This window comes from Anneissia japonica, unplaced genomic scaffold (assembly GCF_011630105.1).
Source record: "Anneissia japonica isolate Jap-2015-1 unplaced genomic scaffold, ASM1163010v1 scaffold1859_len985614_cov190, whole genome shotgun sequence".
In the NCBI taxonomy this organism is placed as follows: Eukaryota; Metazoa; Echinodermata; class Crinoidea; order Comatulida; family Comatulidae; genus Anneissia; species Anneissia japonica.
The window spans coordinates 524060-549981 of record NW_022694754.1 but is presented as its reverse complement, the minus strand read 5'-3'; the positions used below and the strand labels follow the sequence as shown (position 1 = coordinate 549981).

Here is a 25922-nt window from a genome sequence, read left to right as displayed (position 1 = left end):
TCAAGGGATAGGAAAGCCCAAGAAAAGAAGGAAATCAATGTAACAATGAAAAACTTCATCATACTCAAAAAAATTAAACATTCCAAATTATCTAATATTGATTATTTTATAACCCCAATCAGGGAATTTTAAAAAGTGGAAGTGGTTGGCGCAGTGGTTGCGTTTCGGTCTCTCAACATCGAGGTCGGGGGTTCGAACCTTCGCTATGCATTTCGCTTGTGTTCTTGGACAAGGCACTTTACTTACGTTTGCCTCTCTCCTCCCAGAAGTATAAATGGGTACCCGGTGGTTCTTTAAATTTATAAACCCTTTGCAACCCAGCCCCAATAATCTACCGTACATTACAAGTCGAGTCAAGAAATAATTTTACCAAAAAAAAACAAAAAAAAATTTTACCAAAAAAAAAAAAAAAGAAAAAAAAAAGAAAAGAAAGGACACAGAGTCACAGGTTCTATTTTAGAGTGGAATATGTCCCTATCTGACCCCTCCCAGGGGTCAGCCACTGACTTAACAATCGATAAACATACAGGCGATAAGAAAAATATCGGCCTACTGTAAACACAACACTGTAACAATCATATGGAATTTGAGCACATAGTATGCGACACTACAGTTCAATTATGCATTAAGAAATTATAGTAAATATTGCATATTATTTGTATATCAGATAATCTTACCAAAGTTCAGAAAAAGGTCACCTTGTGTTCTAATCTAGGTTCTTATTAAGTTAAGTATATAGCCTATTAATTGTGTAGCTGAACAATACAATTCAATAGAAACCATGGGGTCACTGATTAAATTTGACATAAAACAAACTTGGAATAAAGCAATATACAAGCCATCATTGATTCTGTATTTCAAACTTAATTCATTCATCTTCAGGAATGAACGAAGAAATCAATAGGCCTATTTGAATGTCTTAATTTACAATAGTTTCTTCACCAATAACTGATTCGTTTATACAGTTGTGGCTTAAACTCTCAACCTTTTACGAGTAAACGACGTAGATAAAGTCGTTTACTTTATCTACGTAGTTGTTGGCCGACGCGATTCCATGGCGAACGTAACATGAAGAGGCATGCGGAGCAGAGCGTTTTTATGGCAATCTGGTCAGTCTGCCATGGCAATCAGCAGGTGGGATTGCATCGTCACGTGCTAGTAGAGTGGAGATGGATTAGTTGGCTGACGGTCGTGTGAACCTTGTACGATGCAGTGTGTGCCCGGCATGTTGTGATATTGATTGTACTAGTTTCGGTTGCCGAGTACACATGCACATGTACTAGAAATTTAAGGCCTCAACCTAAAATCACACAAAGATGTTTTCCTTGCATGGTGATATATTGTACACACACACACACACCCACACACACATAAAACATGCAATCTAACAAATAATTATATCATTCTCAAAACTATTTGTAAATGTGTTTTCATTCTGTAAAATTACCCCAATTCCTAAGGCTAATATTATTGACAAATTATTTGAATTTCAACAAATTATGAAAGAATAAAAGCAGTCATTTTCCTTCAGTTAACACGGATTGAAAAAACTATTATCCTTTAAAATGATACACAGATTGGAAAAATATTATCCTTTGAATTGTTACACAGAGTAGAATTGTTACAAACTGCGTAAATGTTGTTTAGGGATGTCACCAATTCACTGAACAGTACCTCTTTGCTTTAAGGAGGTATTTGTAGATAATATGCACAAATACTTGAAATAATCCTGAAGTCCTACTGAGCATTTTCGAATGTAAAGAGAGCACTTCAGAAACATTTGAATAGAAAACTCCTACACAACAAAGGTGTTGAAGTCTTAAGCCAGTCTTACATATTGCAATTTTGCTTATGATAAGTAGTGCTACAGTAATACACTTTTTGAACATGTTCATAATTCTATGACATCGTACATGCTTCCATATGACAATCGCGCCTTGCCCCAACTCTCCCACATTAGATGAATTTAGACTGAGCATGTCATAGAGCAACTTGTCGTAAGCAAAAATAACGTGCAGGGGAATGGTTGTAAGCAGTGGCGGCGCCAGCAGGGTGCAGGGGGGCTTAAGCCCCCCCCCATTGGCCAAAGCTTGTCGGGCAGTCGGACCGAAAAAAAAATAATAAGCCTAGTTTTTCCATCACAGCATTTCTGGCTATCTAGAAGTCCCAATTTTTAAAAAAAAATCTTGTTTTGGGAGGAGGGGACACCTCTCCTCCCATACCCACCCCCGGCTTGGGCCTTCGGCTATAGTTTCACCCATAAATACTTAGCGCCCCCCCCCCCCCCCCCTAATTATAAATTATATCCTAGAGCCGCCACTGGTTTTAAGAGAAACACTGCCAGAATTCCTCCCATTCTACAGTATACATTTAATTCACACAAATTTTTGAATTGGCTTGTATAGATTTTAATGAAGAGGTTTTGCATGACCTATCTTCCAAATTGGGTTGTACTTAATATACATCATTCACGCCTGATGGTATTATTTATTACTGTATCCACATACATTTATTTTAATGTATAGTGATTGCATCTTTGAGTCTGCATTATTTTACTTCGTATTTCCCAACTCACAACTTGCATTCTCTATCTCGCAACTCACAGAAAAGAAACTCATGCAATGTAAAGTGCTTTAACTACTTGTATCAGAGAACCATAATAAATCTCAGACTTGTTGATGTTTAGATAATATACAAGGTCAGAGGCATAAAAGCTGGAAATTATAAACCATGTACCAGCGCATATTAAAAATTCTTCTTAGCTCAAGTACAAAGCATGGAAAAATAACATTCTGAAAGCATAATTTATGCACAATACTAGGTACAATAAAGTGTATATTCTACCAGCTATTTAAACACAAATTTGCCTATCCCACAAAGTTAGGGTTGGTGTGTGCCCTCATGAAAATGCTGTGTAAACAAATAGGCATTCTACCAGCTTAATATCTGAATGCTATTTTACTGTTTGTAGTGAGCAAATCGTTTTATTAAAATTAATATAATAAATTCCTGACCAATTAACTTAAGTGTAAATAATAATTTAAATAAAATTGGTTTTTTTTTATCTGTTTTAAAAAATTTAAAACAATTTATGTTTCTTGATGAATTTTTTTGCTGATTTTACGTCATATTCATAAAGTATAGATCGTTAAGTGGATGGTTTGGTGAAATTTTCTACTTGAAGTCATTTGTTTAAGTCTACTGTTTAATTTCAGCTGCGAAAGCTGTTTAGCGCAGGGGGAACAATTTGGTTCCCCAACCTCGAGGTCAGGGTTTCAATCCCTCGCTGTGCACTTCATTGTGTCTTTGAGCAAGGCACTTTACCTGCGTTGCTTCTCTACCCAGGAGTATAAATGGGTACCTGGTGGGGTTGCCTGCTACAGCACCAATATGGCAGCAACACTTAAGCATGTGGACTCAATAAAAAGGGAAAACAAAGTGTTTTGCAACCTAAAGGAAGTGGTGCTACATAAATACTAAGTAACACATAACACATAAAAAGAATAATGAAATTTGATTTATAATATTTTATCAAATATTATTTTTACAGATTAAAATGGCATGGCTGATCTATAGGTGTACTGGAGAACAGAGCAGACTGGTTTCTGTAAGTATTTTGTAGCAGTTTATGCAAATTATTAAAACAATATATTTGATATCTTAGAGCTCATAATGTCAACCAAGTTAGACCACCCCTAACAAAACTTTGTCAAAAAATAACATTTATAAATTAATTAAGCTATTAATTACTTAATAAACCAGCTGACAAAAACATGACCCTGACACAATCTTATCATTAAGCTTGATAATTGGGATACTATTACCAGGCCAAGCTATCAAAACAGAATTTGCTTGTTTTATACATAATGATAATATTATTATTATTAAGTGAACATTTCTTTCGATATGTGTACAGTATCATTAAAAATGGATAACTTTTTTCATCCTTATGTGAAATAACTAAATGCTTTCATTTTTAAAGGTTTTCCTAAATGTATTGATAGATGTTTAGAACTGTTTTATTCAATTAATTAACTTTGAAAATATTAATAATAAATCACAATTAATTTAGATATTATAGAAAAGTTTTTGTGGAGAATCACTTAATAGAAAGTTAAGTTTTTGATAATCCTGTCTATCTCATAAGAGTATTTTTATTGAATTTGTTTTCTGTTTATGACTGAAAAATGAAATGAATATACAGCTGAAGCATGTGGTGAATTAGAACGGCTTTAGGCTGTTATTTATTTATTTCAAAAATGTTTTGTGAGGGGCTAATCGGTAGGCTGTGTGTTTGAGCTCGGGGCTAGACACATGTGTGTGTCCTTGGCCTAGGCATATTATCTATGTTGTCTCTCTTCATCCTGAATTAGGCCATGGGTACATGGTAGGTTAGAATGTGTTGTACTGACTGCTAGCGGCATCATAATCAAATACTCTCCCCAGGGAGTATTCCATAAATCGGCATAATATTTTGTTCCAGTACCCTAGGGACGTGGTAAAGCATGGCAACCTTGACATCATGTACTATATAGGACCAATATATTACTAAATATTCGCTTGGTACTGTATGTTAAAATGTTAAAAGCCGCTTCTATATGGCGCCAAAGTCCATCACACTCAATAATTGGTGCATAAAACTAGAGTCAGTAAAAGCAAATAATAGAGTTGTTTCGATACTTTAAATGTGTTTATACATATTGTTTCTATTTCAGTCAATATAGTGTTATGTTTATTTGAATATAGTCTATCACACCTCACACACAAAAATATATAAATAAATATATAAACTCTCTTTCAATGAAGTTCTCTCAATAATACCCTAAACTGCCTTATAGCATCTGTATATCATCAGCCAAATAATAACTTACCTAAAGGAAAGTGTCACCTATTTCTATCTGTAAAAATGATGTTGGCCCCAAATTCCTTATAAAAACTGCAATAAAAACAATAAATTGCCTTGAGTGCCAAGTTACTCAGTACCATCTTTCTAGAATACAAGGAAGCAGACCTACATAGAATCAATAGAAACTGTCATTGCAACACAGTTGGTGAGTTTTGAAGTTGGCCGACACTTTATTTCTTGATACAGTATTACATACTATAAAAGGAAATCAACAAGATATATTGGAAAAGGAAAATGGTATAATAATAGAGAAATGGAGAAAAATATTTATTTTTAGGTAGGGTACTATATTTGATACCAGGGCCTTCTTTTCGTTTCTTGGGTAGGGAGGGAAATTTATCCTCAACACCCACTCCTCCTGACGGTTGCTCAGGTTTGGCTAATACCCGATTCACACGTACAAAAATCTTACCAAATGTAACAAAATGTAACCAAAAGTAACATTTTACGGCACGTGTGAAAGTACCTCCGTGTAATATCCTTGTAAAATCTCGGAGCGTCTCGGTAATCTTTATCAGCCTCGCTGAGGCTGGTAAAGCTTCCGAGATGTAACATGGATGGATTTGCGCATGCGCAGGGATTTCAACACAACAACAATCTACTGTTTCACGGGGTTCTTTGAATTTTCTTCCTTCTGCAGACGATTCTGATCCACTAGAAATAGATAGGACTAGTTTTTCTCAATGATGTATGAATTACCCTTGTTATTGATGTTAATTAGTAATGGTAGAAGAAGAAGATATACATAAAATGAACGTCGGGATGGTGTTAGACTATTATATAGTATTTAAAAGAGTCGACAGAAATGTTGGAAGCTATGCCTAGTTTAGTAGTAATAGTACAGCAGTTGTTAAGGGTATTGATTGCTTTGAATGTTTACAGTGATGATGAGTTCAGCAGTCCATCTGTGACAGGGGTTCTCAACTAGGCCTAGGCTAGACCTATCGCAGTAGGGGAAAAAATGGTTCATTGAATAAACACTAAATAAATTTTACACAACCTTGGCATTACCTTACAGACGCGTGTGAATGCTTTTTATCTCGGTAGGAATAACTCGGGAGATCGCTCGGTTACAATTTGTTACTTTTTGTTAAATTTAACTTCACGTGTGAATCGGGTATAAGTCAACAAGCGCTAGATTACATTGTTTCCATTCAATTTTTCCCATAAGGTCAGTTGGTATACTATATAATACAGGTGTTTTGCCATTTATGCACATTCCTTATTCATCACCTAAGCTGTGAATAGTACCCTAGATCCCTATACACAGCAAGTAAATCATCCTCACCAAACAAGATAATAAACTATAACCTGAGATGATGGACACTGCTGACCAACTGGGAAGATTTATTAATCCTTGTATTTCTACTTGCTATGCATGCCACCTTGCTTTTTATGTGAAATTACCTTCAGATTTAAGGTCACATCTCTCTAGTAGGGATGTTATATATAAAACAATCTAGGTATCTTGTCACTGGTGGTGGCTCTCATATCCAGCCTCCATGGTGTCAACTGAACAGTAATTCGTTGGTATTCTGCAGTGTTGCTTTAGGATTATACCAATGCAGGGACCAGGAAATCCTGGATTACATCTGCACCTTTAGTATAGCACCTAGCTGCCCTTGGCAAGGTGTGTAAAGACAGGATATGTTCCCATATGTTTTGGTACTGTACACTAATGCTCATGTGAAAGCATTATCAGATTAAATGCCTGGGTAGCTGGTGGCAATATCCAATGGTACTGAGTGACAACAGTTGAAAACATTTTTTCAGATTCAAATCAGAATAATGTAAACCAGTCTTTACCAAAACTTGTTACCAATCATTCAGGTCTGTGGTGGAATCTGGAAAAAAAAACCCCAATGATATTTTTTTAAGGATGACTGAAAAGGCTCAGATTAGATCAAACTCCCATATGAAGTTCTACAAGGAGAAACTTTAAATAAATTTAAGTCAGCCCTTGAAATGTTTTTCAATAATTCTTTTTCATTAAAAGCAGGCTCCAGAGAAAAAAGGAATTGTGGGTGGTTACGCCCCCCCCCCCATTTTTTTGATATTCAAAAATCTGTATCTTATTAACTGTTCCCAAGTTTTTTGTCAAACGCCCTTTTTGTGTCTTAGAAAAATCAGTTCTATAAAGGCCAACTCAGACAGCGTCGGCCGACGTAGCCCGACCCGATTTATCGTCGGGGACAGTCTTAAGCCGTCGTGAGAAATATTAAACATGTTTGATATTCTACTACGCGACTGCCCCCGACGCACAACATCGCGTCTGCGTTCAACTCACACAGACCCGACGCGACAAAAAATCGCGTCGGGCTGCGTCGGCCGACGCTGTCTGAGTTGGCCTTAATACATCCAAAATATTTTTTCCTCTGGAGCCTGGCTTTAAGCGCTGCGAGATAATGCAGATGCCCTGTGTAGAGAGCGCTATATAAATGTTTATATTATTGTTAATTATTTTGGAAAAATGGATAATAAACTAGTAGGTATTGCTGATGCACCGATATTACTATTGGTTAGATCATGGATAAACAATTTGCGATGTTAGTTCTGCATTAAATGCTTCTGAGACACCTGCCTAACTTAACTATTCATACTTTCTTTATTCTCGGATTATTGTCATAAATACACACATTGTTATGTTAAGCCACCACTCCCCAGTAATGTTTTGTGCTCATGAATATGATATATAGAACAGATGGTCTGTTAGTAATTTAGCCAAATAATTTTGCGGATATACTGTAATCTCTCTGTTTTGTACTGTTTATATGAAATTTTAATGATTTATATTTATTTGGTAATTACTGGATGGGAGTTGTTCTCTGACATAATGTTATAGAACCAGTAAAATTTTGCCCAGGCTCAGTGTTTTGACTGATTTCAGACTCAAAATGTTCTTATTTTATTCTTATTTTACACAATTTTCAAACATAGAAAATTATTATTGTACAGCAGTATACACTGTACTGGAAAGTTGGTAAAAGTCGCCCTGGAAAAATGGCCCCGGTAAAAATGGCCCCAAATGACAGGTACGGTAAGTACCTATTGTATGCCTACTGTTTTACATAGTCACACCTACACATAATAAAGTACAAATGTATTTTTGGTTTTTTTAGTTTTTTTAAAATAAAAATCTCATTTGGCGTTTTACCTCGGCCTCAATTTGTTCTTATTTTGTTCTTAATTTTTAAGCAATTTCAGCCTCAGTGTTCTTATAAAATGTGTTCTTATAGAAAAAAAAAAAGTGTACTCTACTGAGTAATTCATTCTCCTACCTAGATGACAGTAGTTTAGCCACTTCTGTTCCTCCCTGACTTATATAAATTTTGGTGTCTATTTTTTGTTTGAAAATTGGCCAGTAATAATTATTTAAAGTTAATGTTATTCATTAAAAAAGGATCCACATCCTGATCATGCATTAAATACAAATAAATTTGCAGATGCAATCCCCTTGGGCCCAAATGAAAATGGACGTTTATTGGGTACTGCACTGAAGACACCCAGATGACAGTGGTTTTGCCACTTTCGTTATTTCTTAACTTGTATCAATATTGGTGTTTATTTATTGTTTGCAAATTGGCCTACAGTAATTATTTAAAGTTAATTTTATTCATGTTTTTAAAAATATATTTTGCTTTGTAGAAGAAAATTTGGCATTTTATAGAACTATTGCTTAATCATGAATGAACATTAAATACCGGTAACTTATGTTACGTGGCAGTGATTATAGTCTACATTTGAATGTTTCTACAGCTATTGTTTGAAATCTCTGTCCATATAGTGACTAGACAGAGTATTAAAATCCATAAGGCTATGCCTGATTATAATAATCCTTATGTCAAATCTATATTTCCCACTGTCAAGTTTGACTTCCTAACGGGACATAAAAGTAGCCTGTCGGATATGAACAACCTACCGGGTAAGATGCGAATGTTGTATGTCATGACTAGGAATACTCCCCACGGATAGGAGGAGTTTGAACATTCATGTTATATGATTGTTACTGTTCCCAATGACTAGTGTAATAATTATTATATGCTTTTTAAAAAATCGCAAATGCCATTGCACCAATGAGCATTGTTTTCAGACGTCGATTGATGCTCCAAAAATCACTGTTGATTGATTGATTGAATAATCTGAAGCATGAAAGCATTGAAACCACTATGCCAACATAGTCTATGGTTATTGTTCTCATGAAAAATGTTTACACCTAATCTAGCCTAGTTTCAACAATTTCTATTTTTGTTGAAAGATACTCTTAGCAGCAACGGATGAGATATAGAAAAATTTTCTCAATTTTTTAACAAAATAAATTGCAAATTTCCTTGTAACATAATCACATTCTAAAACTACAGTACAGCACTCTACCCTCCCACCTTAAATGTCTCTGGCTCTGTGGCCTGATCCAGGTGTGGATCAAGCCTGTTAATAAAAGGTGTTTTATTCTTTTTTGGGCCAATTCATTGACAAGCTGCATCTTGGTTCCATCCCTGAGTTCTTGGTTTGTAGGCCCACTAAATATCATACCAATCAACATGTATCTATCATTTGGGTTCAGTCTTTGTGTTCAGATATTATTCTCCTGATGACAACTGAAGTAACTCAAGCGAAATGTCGAGACTCTCAACATACAACAGTTCTATTCAGAACTATCTACGTGGTGACAGTACCGCAAGCATTTATTTATTTTTTTTGTTACTTAACCTTCAAACAATATTTTATTTAAATATCAATACATCATGCAATTTACTTGCAAAGGTAGTACAATAAATTTTAAATGTAGGGAAAAAGCTAGACTAATACTATTAGTAATAGAATTTGTTAGATAGAGTACACTTGGGTACCTTTTCTCATAAGTCATGTCTATTATTATTTGAGGTATATTTATTAAAAATTCAACATCAAAAACATACATAGCAGCGTCTATAGTTTCTCAGCTGCTAATTGATAGTGAATGATAAATCTTTATATCGTAGCAATTAGTCATCATACAGTAGGTCAAATGGGTCAAATGCATTTGTAGAATATGCCATTCATATTAAAGAAGATTGTCTTTGAGTATCATATAACCTTGCAAGATTTGACATCTTGATATCACAATCTTCAAAATGTGACATATATTAAATAAATGTAATAATGAGAATAGCTGATTTGCTTTGATATGAGTCCTCATGAATACATTTCTCCCTGTAATATCAAAACAATTAAAACAATTCCAAAAATGGGGGGGGGGGGAGCACAGGCCTTTTATTAGTAGACTTACATAATACACTTTTGTTTTATAAGAACCAGTAAATTTTTGCCCAGACTCAGTGTTCTTAAGCGATTGAACCTCCAACCTCAAGAAAATTTTCCTCTGGAGTTTGAGCATACCTTCAAGGACTGTATATTCATTACTTCCTAATATCTTAAGTAAGTACTTTATTTGGTATTTGATAAAGGAGGAAAATTGACCATTTGGAGGGCAAGGAGATGTTGGTTTGTGTTCAGGTCATTGACCAAAGGGATAAACAAGAGCTGTAACTGCAAGACAACCATTGAGGGCAAGGGGATATTGGCTGGGTTCAGGTCAGTAAATTCAAGGAACAAACAAGAAATGCAACCATTAAAAAACAGAGAGACAAGACAACTGACCATATAAGGGCAAAGGGATTTGGGTTATACTCAGGTCATTGACCAAAGGAACAAGTGCAGAATCTGATACTAAGAGAAAAGCATTCAAACTTGCAGTTTATATCCATTATGATTTCAGAAATCCAAGATTATCATTCAATGCCTATTGAAAATATAAACATATTGATCACTACATCTTGATTAGCTACAATTCAGTGAATGATTTTATTTAAGTCTAATCCCTTCAACTTATCGATATTTTGTACTCCCTTGCTTGATAATAACAAGGATTAGTGACTTGTTAATATATCAAACATGAATACAGTATGCATTTCAATACAAAATCTAAAGAAATTTAAAGACACAAATGTATGGTACTCTAACGACTTCCACAGCACAATACAAGAAATCATTAATGTTGGTATCCCCATTCAGTTTGTTTTATTCTAAATTACTACATGGTTTATACCCCACAGTATTGTTGAATTTTTAATGGACTACTGTGTGTCAGGGTTTCTTCTTTGTAAGACAGAACAATTAAGAGAGGGCATTAACAGTCAGTAGCGTTTGTTGTTAATGGGGTAAACCATAGAAGGTAAATTTGTTTGCAATGTTTGATTGACTCGTCATTGAGTTCTGGCTTCTTCAATAAGAATGTATTATCCTTGTCAAAACATGGTTGATGAGTTTGTATAGTTCAACACATAGTACTTTTATTAATCTCCTGTAGGTTTTTATTCAAATTATCATGTCAACTACTAGTCTTCATGGATTTTTGTCTTAACCATAGACCTCTCATAAATGTCACCAAAACAAATTTAAAGAATAACACAATAAACAAAAAGGTTGAAATAGTGTGGAATGATTGCCAAACCGTTGAGAGGTTCTTCGCCAATTGTAGCAACAGCAGGGGAGAAATAGGGGCTTATAGTAAACTCACAGATTGGCCAAGCCCCTGCCAACCACAACTCGTAGGACAAAAAAAGACATTAAAAAATTCTTTGGGAATAAGCTCTAATACTTTCCAAACAAAAAAGTTTAGTGTCGCTCGAAATTGCCAGTTCCAATAAGAACCAGGGGAAGCTCCCTAAGCCAACATCAGACCACCTGTCTGACTATTTCAATCCTTTCTGAATATACAAGACATATTTTATACTATCTCATACTAAATATCGCTATTGTGATATATTATATGCTATATTTTATTATTTTTGTATTTATATATATCCTTTATTAAGTTTATTGATTATTTTCCGTCAATTATATGATCCAAAATAGAATATTGTTTTCCAAAAATTAGTGATCATTTCAAAAGCAATCTATCATGGAAAATATTTTTACGATATCATTATTCTCATTACTGATGAAATGTAGTTCCCAGGTGAAGTGCTCATGTACAGTGCTGCCTCGCTTATTGGATGCTTGCATGATAAATCTTAAAAACGACGCGCACAACTTTACATAAAGACATTATGCAAATTGATTCAGCCTCGTATTCTTATGACCATGTATGGCATGTCGATCCACGAAAAGCTGTGAAGAAACCAATCAATTTGCAGACGCTGCTCATACTCGTAATGCAATTCTGTGCATGTTCAATCAAGCATTAGATGGAATTCTTTAAGAGAAAAACAAATACACCGTTGGTCTTCTTAGCATCATATCAGAAGCTGCTGTACAGATACAGTTTATGTTTTGTGTAATAACACATTAGATAAAAAAAAATTGGTGAATAATCAAATTGAGCTTAAAGATGTCTTGTCTTAGAATCTGAACATTGAATTGTTAATTTCAAACGATAAGAAAATAATACTTACTTTCAAACAGTTTTGATGATGTTTTTGTACTAAAATTCTAAAATGATTACAAGTCAGTTTAAAGGTTTATGCAAAGAATGATATTTATTTAACTTATTTCATTCAGTTATTTATGTAGCATCTTCATTTGTAGATATGAAGCGCTTCTTTCTCTGGTCATTGGGTGTACATGCTTAAATGTTGCTGGTGTAACACAGGAGCAGGGCAACCCCATCAGGTACCTATTTATACTCCTGGGTAGAGAGAAGCAATGTAGATATGTACCTTGCTCAAGGGCGCAAGCAAAGTGCACAGCGAGAGACTGAAACCCTGACCTCAAGGTTGGAAAACCAAACCATTCTGACTGCGCCAAACAACAAACCACTTCTTCACTTGTAATGAAAATATTAGATGCATAATACTACTATCTGTGGCAATTAAAAGGCTCAAAGAACTTAAATATACAAAGTCAGCATTCAAATACTGCATTTATTTGAATATATTCCCCACTTGGAATGGTAAACGCCTCCGTCGAATAACAGCTGTAACTTGTTACGGAAACTGCATTAAGTCTTTATGATCAGGTAATAACACATTTTGACGTAGTGTTGTAGTTTCACATTTATAGTGAAATTAAGGGGCGTTTATTGGAGTATTTATACGTGTCCATTTTACAAAAAAAAACCAAAAAAACATCTCCCTCAAATAAATTCCTCCCTTGAATAAACCCAAAAAACAAAAAAACCCTTCTCAACAATAAACGCCTTGGGGCGTTTATTCGAATGGATACGGCATACAAAGTCAGTAACTCAAATATACTTTTCATGTTTATTGATTCAACACAGAGAGCATTCCATTCTATCTCTTTGAGTAGAAATCGTATCTGGGGTGAAAATACAGATGCTTTTTTTCGCTTCACCTCATACAGTAATATTATGCTTATGATTCATGAATCATTCAAGCAGAAATTCCCAACAGATAGATTTGATAAGTCTATTGTAATGTATGATATGTGATCATTATGAAATATGTGTAGATTCACCTAATTCTATTGAGATAAGGTGAGAAATTTCCCCTCCTACTTTTATTCTCATACTCCACCCTTTGAGCGAATGAGTTGGTTTCTTTTTTTGTTCTACTTTCCCACACTAAATAGAATACAGTACTGTAAATGTACAGTAGGCCTACTAAAATGATTTGGGGAGTGGAGGAAGGAGGAACAAGAAACAAATCATTCAGCTGATAAATTGATGGCAGCCCACTCAAGAAGATCAAAAAGACCAGTGTTAGATGAGTGTTAGATGACGCAATGCCATCTGCTGATTGTGGGTGGCACTCTGAAAAGATCGTCATTTAAAACAATCAGTTGCACTCGCATTGTGGCGTTGCCTTCTTTATGTCGGTCGACGACCGTCGGATCCAGTGAGTGTCTGGCTTTAGAGGTATCAATTGTCGACTCGCTTCTTTTAATTTGCCTTTATAACCGACAATTCTGCCTTAACCAATGATCTTTGGAGATACCATGTTTTTTATATGGGGAGAATGAATTCATAGTGTATTCATAACAATGCTCTACATATTAGCATGTTTCTATTATCCACGACAAAAGAAGGGATTTTAAGAGAGACTTAGTAAAAAGTCAAATTTAAATTCATAGCACAATGCTACAGAAAGCTTTTTGATTATTTTATCTTTTAAAATAGTTGGTACATAAGGAATATCAATTATAGACACCATTTATCTGTGGTTTTTTTTATCATTTTTCATGAAAACTCTGAATTTGGAGTAGTGAATAAAGAGACTGTATTATATACAGTGGCGTAACCATGGGGATGCTCACGGTGCCTGATTACCTCTGTGTTTGTTCAAATGTGAAAACATAATGGAAATACAGTAGCCAAGTAAAGTTACTTTAGACGGTATTAACAACAAATTTATATTGTAGTCACAGATATCAATGCTCCGTCACCAGTTTTGCACCCGGTGGGTTATGTTCAAAAGCCTGGTTCTCACGAGAGAAGTATCCGGATTGGGAGCTAACCGTTAACACCTGCGCGAGAGCGCTAACCGTTAGCGGTATCCGGATACGCTAACGGTTAGCAAACGCTTTCGGTTAGCAAGTTGAGGGCGTTTCTATCATCAGCCAATCACATGTACACGTTTACAATTTCCAGTTTCTTATTGGCCAGTGATTCGATCATCATATTGTTGATATCCGGATCGGGATTTTTTCGCATGGACGCACGGCAGCTAACGGTTAGCAGGATCTGGATCCTGCTATCCGTTAGCTGCCGTGTGAGAACGTAGCCTAAATGTAATATTTCTATTCAGTTTTCCCATTTTCAAAATCCTGGATACGCCACTGGTACTATTACTATATTATCAACAGCTATGGAAGAAGAAATAATTTGTACAATACAGAGAAGTTTATAAGACAACTAACAAGGCACTAAAGCCATTTTTCCATAAAATCGCTACAGTGTTTTCAGTGTGATCCCGCAACCAGGAAAGCTCCCCGATTCGACCAACCAATCAGCATCACCGAAAGCTGTCTGCGATAGTGTGTAGCAATTACAAGAGGCCAGCCTATTAAAGAGTCATCCTTTTGATAGGAAGCCAATACTGTTGCAACACATTTTAGTCCTTCTATCTGTTATTTACCACCATATCAATTACAACTACTTAAGTGCTATTAATGTTTTACTTAAGTAGAATACAAAATGCAGTTAAGTATAGTACAGAGGTATAAATCATAAATTACCTTGTTAATTGTTATACATTCTTTCCCTCTCTATCTGATAATTTTCAATGAGTACTGAAATAAATGACTTCACCATGAGTGTACTGTAAACAAGGACAATATTATTAAGAAATATAATATACAATCCAAATTCTTAAATGAAATGATGCACCCAATCGGTTTGGGCTTTAGATTTTATCTGAACATAAAAAAACCCAAGAGAGGTCAACCTATCATTTAGTATTAAGATCAATATTATTTCATTAATTATCACTGCCTTGTTTATTGTTCGATAAACTCCCCAACAAAAAAAGATTGATATTTTTGCCAGTTTTATTACAAGTCCTGACTGTCCAAATAGACAGTGTGCAATATTGTTCTTTGCAGCCCTGACTTAGCCAGCCTGATTGCCTGTTATTGTCTTTTCCATAATCCTTCCACTATGCCACTCGGCACTCTATTATGTATGGGCAGCACGACGCTTTCCACTACTACTCACCACTTAATCCAATCAAATGCAGTGAAGCAGCAAATCTCCATATTTGGATTTGGTGACCTAGTCAAGAGGCAGGGCTATGGTTAATACTGTGCAGTGATTGGTTGAATTGCGGAGCATTATACAGAATATGGATAAGTAGCTGCTCCTACTAGATCAATAAACTATTCAAGGCTGGCTTGTGTGTGGGCAGGGTGGATAAATACTATGGACTACTACTACCACATTTTGCTTGGCTGTATTATTTGTGTAAAGATTGGATCTAACGCCCACACCTTGGGATTGATATCTGATTGAGAAAAGCTTCTATAAGATCCATCACACACGTGTATATACCCAACAATTCCAATACTAGCATTCTCTATTTGTCAACTATTTGGATTTTTACCTTTTGATGATTTGTTATTGGAATTTTACAAATAATAGGTAAGCAATGTCTTTTTGTTGATGATTTGTTTTTGTTTTTGTTTTTTATCATTATGATGAGTAGTTAGTCATATTCTTTAAATGATAATAGACTATAATTAATTCCTTCAATTTGTACAGCTGTGTTTATGAATATATAATGCTAATGATCTCATCATGTCTGAATTTTTAATATGAAGATATTATAGCCGCCAAAATGCTAAGCATATTAGTTGAGTACTGGTACTACTGGTATTCTTGTTTATGTATGTTTAGCACATTCTCAATAGGCATACTGGACTAAAGAGCTTTTGGTGATAAATGTACTCTTGGGATCATGCTCTAAAATATTAGGGTACTGCTTACCTGTATTAACAAAATTTAATAATAATAGTTTCACTAGAGAGTTAATATGGTATTGTGGGTTATCAGTATACATATACAGTATGTGTATTTATACTTCATTTGTTAGCTAGTAGTAATCATATACAGATCCAGTAGGGGCATGGGGGAATGTTCCCCACCCCCCTCCAACCTCGTTTTGCCACTAACTTTTAACATTTTAATGCATATCAATGTCATGTATTGAAATATTTTTAGCAATTTATGTAGAGCTCAAAATTTTGATTATGCTTAGCTGTGATTTGGAAATATTGATTTAATCATCTTTATTATCATACTGTAGTCTGGGCATCACCAACATATAATCAATAGGTCTATGATATAAACATCTTTCAATTGATTTTGTTATTAATTTAAAAAAAAAACAAAGACAAATATTTACTGTATGACAAATAATGTGTCATTGGTAATTAAAGTGATTTCTCCTTCACAATTAATTGATTGGTTATAATACTACACACATCAATTCAGGTAATAATCTCCCATTAATTGGCTACAACAACTAATACTGTCAATGTCTGCCTCATAATAGTAAGTTTATCAATGATAATCTAATGTCTCTTTAAAAATATAGTATATGGCAAAAACAACATGGCAGCTTCCTACGTCTTCATTAAAGCTGTACTGTATCTTGTCAAATTGAGCACTTTCATCCCTTCTTTAACGTCTCATTTCCTTTTTTTGGATGTAAACTATGCTGGAACCCCAAAAGCACTTACAATCATGAAAATCAGTGGCATATCTACAGGAAGCATGGGGAAGGTGCATGTCCCCATAAAGCTTTCACCCGCCCTCCTAGGCACCCCACTGGAAAGGTGCTAAGTAAATAAAATTCAAGTAAAACCTCATATCACCTTTTGCCAGCTTCCCCCTCCCCCTTACTCCTTGAGCTACCATTTCACCCTCATGCCAACATTACTAGCCCCTCAAGTAAAAAAAGTAATTGCCACTCGAAGTCTATGCCCCCCGCCCCCAAAAAAAGAAAAGAAAGTAGAATAAAACACATAAAGCTTATGTTGCACGCAATATCTCAAAATGTTTCATTAATATATTAAGATAGAGATTTGATTAAAATAACAAACATTGCACCACATGCCTACCATGAGAAGTATGTTTCTTAGCATTTTAATTTTTGGAAAATAATATCTTGACGTCTTTCATAGGTCATGCTGTTCTTATACAATCATTGTATATTTCAATATTTTTAAAGCATGCACAGACACAATCTAATTTACCCATCCCTTTGCCTGCAGTACATATGACCTAGAAGATAGATACCTTTTAACAATAGATATCTTTGTTCATTATGGAAAGTGTAGAACTGTCCATTAATTATTGATGAAGTTTAGCACGAGTAGATTACTTCATTCTGTTTGAGAATACATTTTATGTTTTTAATGCACCTACTCCATCATTGGCATCTGTGATATATACGATACAACAAACTTTATTGCAATTTCCCTCATACATTTCAAATTGAAGATATTAGGCCAGTGTCTACAAGTGAACGCCAAATCTAACAATTAACAACTGCCAAAAATATCACAACTGTAAAAAAAAACACAAAAAAAAACACCAATATTTAAATGCATTAGTCGTTCACCACAATATGGTAACTACAGTACATACATAATAATAAAATATTCCTTTTACAACGGAAGCTCGTTCACCAAGGTGGTATTCTTCCACGAGGCCATATCTTTTACATATCATGAAAACCTAACTCTAAAATAAACAACTAAACAAGAACTACTTAAAAAATACAAATGAAAGGAAAAAAAGTAAAGCAAAACAAAAAAATACTACCAAATAAACAGTTTGGTAGTATAACTGCCATTTGCATCCAAAATGAGATACTGTATTCTTTCTACAGTATATCTAGTGAATCCCTTATTTCATTATCAAATTTGCAGTGTTTTAAAGATACAGTATACTGTCTGTGTTTGATAAATAAAACTGTTGATTCCTTAGCAAAATCTAGACTATGACATTTTATTTGACAAAAACATGTGACATGCCTAAATATGGTCATGATGACATCACATCATGACCATATATAGGCACACCATGACTATATATGGACATACAACAGTTTTTTGTCAAGAAAATGTGATAGTCTGGACAGAGTTTTACTTTCTATATTGAAAAACTGTTGGTGAAAAAAATGTCCTCACTGATTATTAGAGTCTTGAATTTTAAAAAGCAGTCTATTTTTTGTGTATAGTATAGACCCTTATTAAATTGGCTGGTATGCTGTAGTAATCAATTTAAGAATTTTTTCTAGTACTGTACAGTAAAATATCTGTAATAAATCAGTGGAAGTTGATATTTTATTTCATTTCTTGTTGAATGAGCCTTTCAATGTTTTAATTGAATTTTTTAGGGTTCCCCCATACTGTGATAGACAGTAAATCTTTAAAATCTTTTTCTCAGTTTTCATGTTGTTGGTTATTCATCCCATTATTATAAATTCTTACCAAACTCTGCTGGTACCCTTCATTTTTCAAAATAATATTTTTTTTTACCATTACTTAGCCATTTTAAACATCTTGAAGAACTTTGCATTACAGTATTGTCTCAGAGGTAATTAAAAACAGTAACAGTCATGCAAATTGTGCGACCTCCACTCCCAGTGGAGTATTCTTATCTCAATCATGCATAAAATATATTCAGCATAATACCAAAACATTCAACATAGAATGTTCACCAGGTACCCATCCTGTTAGGCAGAGAAAAAGAAATTTAGATGAAGTTCTGTGCCTCAGGACCCTGAATCATGGCATCCGAACCCTGATCTAATGGTTGAAAACCAAGACGCAACTATTGCTTAATAACCACTCCAGTCTCATGATTTGTATTTCAAGGGATATAAAGACAAAATCCGTTCATATTGAAACTCAGATAGCATTTTGTTGCCCTGGGAATGCCGTAATATGTCAATTTGAATTGAGGATGTTGTGGTAAACTTCTAGCCGCAGCTATGTATATATATATATACAGTGTTCTATGAGGGGGTGTTTCCCTGGTTTCTTTTTCTATATAGACCGCCTCCATTTTAGCCATCTCGGATTACATTTTAACAGTAAATTATTGTTAATATGATACGTCTGTTTTTGACCATCTTAAGAAGCTCATTTAAATTTGATTTCTTTGCCTCTATTGATTACCATTTTTTTCTGTTTTGCTCACCTACGTTTTTCCTGTGACCTTTGCCAACACTACAATATAATTTATAGTATATTATTGTGTTAATACCCATCATCATCATCGAAACCCTGGATGGAAGTATTTATCACCTTACACAATCGATAACTCTCTCAAGGCGCTTTTGAATCAAATATTATAAAATATTAATTTATGATCCTGTTACAATACATCATAAGGCCAAGGTACTGTACAGTATTTTACTGTACTGTGTGTGCACTGAACTATTGAAACCATGAGGTCTCTGGTTCAATTTATGCAATGCTCTCTTGCATGCTTAAATGCAAGTTACTAATGCACTATTATTTGGATGTTGTAAGTGCTTGGTAAGCTGAAAGAACTATGCATTAATATCAGAGAAGATGGAGGGATGCTTTTTAGGTGAACAAACCAAACAACACCTTTGATTTCTCTCAAAACCCACCACCATCTACTGGGACACAAGTGATAATCACATTTTACCAAATGGTTCACCCAACCAGCTTCCTGTCATGCCAAAAGTGTTTTTCCTGACAGTTCACCCAACCAGCTTAGAAAAGCAACAATATATTATTAATAATAATAACACATTTTTATAGTGCCGATTAAAGACAGAGAGAAAATAAAAACTGCTTGTCACCGGCATTGGAAGATGTTAGAAAAAGTTGTGCTATTTGAATAGAAAATTCAAAAATTTATTTTAATGTTGAAGATGAAGTAAAGACAGACAAATACTGTAGAGGAAATAAATTATCCCCTTATGGTTGCAGAACACTTAAATCAGTGCATTCTTAATTGTATTGCATTCTGTGTAAACAAACATACTGTCAAATAGTGTAGTGTTTATTTTGTATACACAATAGGATGTGCAAACACATGTAAACCACCAATCCTGAATCAACATACACACTAACGATGTATACAATGAAGGCAGTTGTGTGAAATGGGGTTTTCGAAAAACTTTCTCAGGCATTATTTTTAATAGTAATAGAAAGTCTGTGAGATTCTTGGAGAGACAATACACAAAGAATTCCCTAATGTTTGTTGGCCATTTAATTAGATCAAAATCCTGCTTGTAATAAAAAAGTAATGAGGGAGTTAATGCAGAAAGTCATCTTGCTCTATGATCAGATCTCTAATTGTTGGTTAAACCAAATTATATATTAATGGTAATAAAAAAAGAAGTATGATCGAATGTTAGTTTTCTATCAAATATGCTAGTCGCCATACTTTAGTCTCAGATTTCTTGTCAGTTCTTTATTCAAAAATTAAAATACTATCTGGTAATTTAAGGGATATATTTTTTGCTATAATATATTCTAATAAACCAACACTAATATTACAGTAAGTTATCTTCTTGTATCTTTATCAAAACTCTTGAATATTGATTCATATTTAAGTTTTTCAAATGAATTCCTATCACTAAGGGATTGCAGTTTAGAAGGGTATTTCAAAGCCTTCAGTGAGTAAACTTTTAACGCGAACAAATGATGATGCTCGGGTGCAGAGGAAGCGTATGTTGCTATTCTGTCATTGTTCATTTCCAGCTGCCTATGACCCAGGATGTCTCAAGGCTCTTCGTATATGCTCTTCAGGATGCAGCCAATCAATTTTAAGGGGAGCCCCTTCCTGTTACCATGTTTGCTATCAGTCTCTTAATGGTAAACTCTTGTCACCATATTATGTTTAAAATGCTGTGTTGTCTGTTGAAGGAGAGTCCTTTAGCTTTTCAATGAGTTTCATTTTGAAGGTAATTATGTTCACGTTGTACTTCCTGGATTGTAAAAAATCCCAACACCATCAATGAAATTTAAAGACTGATGAAATTCCACTTAGACTAGGATTTAAATAATTTAGTTTTTGGTAATTTATAGACATTTATTACTATAAAAATCCTTAAATTTATAGCCAATGCAAAAATTATAGTTGAATAGTTTATTATTCTGTTATTAATTTCAAAGCAGGGAAATTATTTCCCTTATTATTATTTTCAATTTAAAGTCAATATTTTAATTTCTTTCTATCAGTATTTATTCTTCAGGTTCTGTTAGCTCATCATAAACCGACTTTTGATTTGTTATGACTGATTTATACTGTACTGTTGTTTTTGGTCAAATAAAATAAAATAAAAGAGTTCAGTATCATGAACAATTTTTTTTTAAATTTCATTTCATTTATATACACAAAACAACAACCGGCTACAATACAACATAGTAAAAGCATAAAATATCAGAAACAGGCTGAGATTCCTAAACGTGAACCTAATCAATATCTACATCTGAGCAGTTCTCCTTGTGAACTTAAATTTGTATTGAACTATCTATATACTACTAAGTTATAGGCCTACATTTATGTTTAATATAAAAAACTGAGAAGAGACAGTCTACTGCAAGCATCTATACTCTGTTCAATAATATTATTAGTGTTTATGACAATGTAACTTAAAACCGTGTTAATAATTGTTTAACTCAAGTTTAATTTGTTGACTAATTTTCACTCAGCATGATTTGTACCAATGGACAAATTTCTACTATCACAAACAGAATGCACTGAGATGTACTCTAATTCCATTTACAGTAGAGCATTTAACTTGGTTACCCGAGAAAGAATAATCAATTTCAACGGTTACTCACTGATCCTGGAATAAACGGTCAGATCAACAAAGTTGCACATCTAAAGAAACATTCTAAATTGTGCAACTGGCAAATTTAAGAATAAGGTTAACAAAGCGTGCTTTTTTAACATAGTGCTAAATTTAGATAGCAACACAGCATGCAGGAACCAACAATAAATCTTTTTGTCTTTTAGTATTAATCAGTTTATTGATTTATCACAACAGTGTGTGATGTTAAGAGATCCAAGTGTGTACAAGGTGTTACATTTCATGGTTCATTTTTCCCTTTTAACTGCCACACTAGTAAATAAGGAAAAATGTGTCAAGTTTTTTTTCCCCCAAATAATTATTTCTCTGACACAGTGTACCAAATAAATATACAGTATATGTAATATGTCAAATGTATCAAATTACCCTCTTTTTCAAAATATATAATGAAACTAAATTATTAAATGACAAGTACCTGTAAATGATGTAATTTTAATTTTAATGAGGGGTTGCCCCCTAGATTTTATCAAAATCAGTATATGCCTATATTTTAATTTTATGTTATCTTCAATATTTTTCAAACATGGATTCATTCTAAAATAAAAATCATTCTAAAATTAAAAATGTTTAACATGGTAAAAATGTGTTTAATTTTTCTGAAATCATCTCTAAATTTGCATAGTACTACAGTATAGACACAAAAACCTCTTAATTTCAATTATTTGGATCATTCTATGCCAAATCAATCAGTATTTCCCAAGTACACCGGCCATATTTTGATAAAATGAAATTTTAATTTTATCCAGCCATTAGTTAATAAGTTATTCGAGTCGTCAGTACTTTCATTTGAATACTAAAATACAAGCAAATCCACAATTTACTATTTGTTAATTTTCCTTTTTTTTAATTCTGAAATACACTTTATAATGTACTTGTTTCTAGAGTATGTTCTGTTATTCCCACCATTTATGATCACATTGATTGTCACACGTCAGTGACACTTAACCCCATGAACTTCCTGCCCATTTCCACTAAATTCTGAGCCGCATGGATCATCTACTTTACATGATAGGTTCCCTATAGTTACAAACTACTAGGACTTATGGGTGAGTTGGTTGGCTGAGCGGTAAGGCAGGTGCGCCATTAACTACAGCCTTAACATCGACACTGGTTTGAGCAGATCCTCACTCAGGATTTGATTGGTAGAAGTTTAAACTAATTCCTCCATGGTAGAACCAAGGTGTTAAACAAAATAACAAAATAAGACTTTAAAACAATGTGAGTTCCTACAGTACCTGGCAAATAAAAATATGAAGTAGAATGTATTAATGTTTTTGTGGTAAGATGGCCACCTAACATAAGGGACCTGGGTTCAAATCCTTAAAATTTTAGGATATTTTTGTGGCGTAGATACGACCAACCCTCCATTCCTTAAGCTTCATAATGAGGCTTCATTTAGAGAGAATCATTCCATTAACATGTAATGGGATGTGAAAAACAAAATTGAGTCTGCAGTAGTAGTAACTCTCCTCCCCTAATCCTTGTTACTAAGATCTTCACTGTACATAAGTAATTAAATAAATAAACCAACCATATAGATTGATATTAAATTTTCATGTAAATCTATATTTTTATAAAATATAGATTTTATAAAAACCTATCTAATGCCCTACAGTACGTGTCATATATATCACTTGTACTGTGTATTGGCAGTCCCTAAGGACAATGCTGTATTTATACATTATTTATTCTGTTTGCAACAGTAAATTGTCAGAATGTATTATCTTACTCACTGTCTGAGGCGAAATCTAAAAAAGTCTAGAATTAAATGAGCAAAAATTTAAATGCAATAAGTTATCTTCCAATGGAACACAGATTGAACAAGTCTGCTTTCACAGGTTTGTCCTTCAAAAATATCAAATTGATTATTTTTGGTAAGTTTCAATTGGAAGTCTTACTTAACATACAAATCAATTCAAATATTACTTTTTATTTCTTCAAAATGTAGATGTTAGGAATCTTTAAATCTATACCATACAGTAGAGAACTGTCAACCTAAAAATAAGAGCCCATAATCAATCAGTGTCAACCAGGAAACAAAATTCTTGTTTAGTCGGAAATACTGAGCATTTTATGAGAGCATACAATATATCATGGGAAAACTCAATCACATGTTTAACCACAAAATCTAAGCTACTGTACTATTTCAAAAAGCAACGATAGAGAACTGATTTTATATTGTCTTTTACGTCCAACGTTGAGCGACTTGCAGAAATTTATTTTTGGCCTGTCAACAGGGGGTGGGGGTGATGTTAGCGATAAAAAAATGTAGGTGTGGACGGGCGTCGCTCAAAATCTCTCGAAAGTGTTCTAGGTGGTGAAGCCCCCGAAAAATTTGGCAATTTAGGGGTTTCAAAGGCCTATTTAATCGATTCTGGAGTCTACCTATATGTAGAAAATACATAATTTGTGGTATTGCATCCTTATAGAATCAAGTTGGCTGACGACCGTCGCGGTGTAGTGTGGGCCCGGCTTTAAACACCATGAAAACACACATAGTGTTTCTTGTGCGAAGAGCGTATTAAAATAGTACTGTACATTTGGTTAAATTAATTAATTAAATTGTTTTAAATAAGGTGTGATGATTGATTTAACTATGCATGCATGATAAGCTATCTAGATATATTTCTTGCAGACACAATTAACAACTCTTTATTGGATTATATAAATGAACTGTTAATTGCATATCCTAAATTAATCATGGGATTATGAAGTCACTCGTATCCATTTACTAGTCGCGTCAGATTTCATTCGAAAGAACTTTTCAACTCATTTAACGGGATCAATAACTGATGAAATTTTTCTACTCTAACTCATCTGAATAATTGATAATAGAAATGAATACCCTTTAATTTTAATGCTCATTTTATACAGTAGGTTTGGTTAAATTACCTATTCCTGAAAAAGTACAGCAGACCTATTATATCTTTACCCAACTAATCTTATATGAATTAATAACTTTTTTACTTATGACATGCAATAATTTTTTATTATGAGAAAGTCTCTGAGTCAGATTATTAAGTGAAATATGAAATAAACAGTATTTAACCATTTGTCACATTGTGACTATTTGATATACATTATAAGTATACATAGACAAGAATAAAACAAATTATGTAAATGTTATTTTATATACAGTAGTATATTGTTTAATTGTGTTTTTTTCTGCACTGTATTTTTGCACCTATAATTCCATTTTGGACAAAATAAAAAAAATCTGAATTTTTTTACATATTTAAGGTTTTACAGAAATAAAAAATATATTATCTACAATTCATAATAATAATGATTTAACAAGAAAACTACAATATTACAGAACATTTTAGTGGTCAAAAAATGCACTATGGATTGAGGTAAAGGCCCATGCTATATTATTGGATATGGTACTACTGTAGATGCTCTGTGGCATCAAATTCCCCACAGACCTTGCCTGAAGAAAGGGCCCTCTCTTGTTCTCAAACACTGCCTAATTTTCTTGTAATTAACAGCTAATGTAAACAGTACAAGTTATTGTTAAACACCTAAATGACTGGACTCCCTTGGAGAATCAATCGCATATGGATCTCTAAAGGGAACTGCATTACATGTTTATATCCAACAGCTGAATTTCATCAGCTTTAGTTTACGATATCTGTTTTATATGAAAACTTTGCTAATTTTATTAGCCACGCTTCTTCCTGTGTCTAATGCAACTACATACTAAGAAAAAGTGATAT

General features: G+C 33.8%; 1 protein-coding gene and 1 long non-coding RNA gene across 3 annotated transcripts in view; one reads left to right on the top strand and one right to left on the bottom strand.

Annotated features, from left to right (window-relative positions):
• LOC117101253 overlaps positions 1-4918 on the bottom strand; it is a 21198-nt gene extending 16280 nt beyond the window's left edge. The window contains exon 1 of the long non-coding RNA XR_004444258.1: positions 4872-4918. This is a non-coding gene — a long non-coding RNA (uncharacterized LOC117101253). The remainder of the gene's footprint in view (positions 1-4871) is intronic.
• LOC117101250 overlaps positions 1-25922 on the top strand; it is a 52623-nt gene that overhangs the window by 18681 nt on the left and 8020 nt on the right. The window contains exon 2 of one of the 2 annotated variants that reach the window (XM_033241196.1): positions 3551-3607. The gene's annotated coding sequence lies outside the window, so the exon portion shown is untranslated. Of the gene's footprint in view, positions 1-3550; positions 3608-15472; positions 15981-25922 lie in introns of those variants that run through there. The other variant, XM_033241195.1, reaches the window with a different exon arrangement.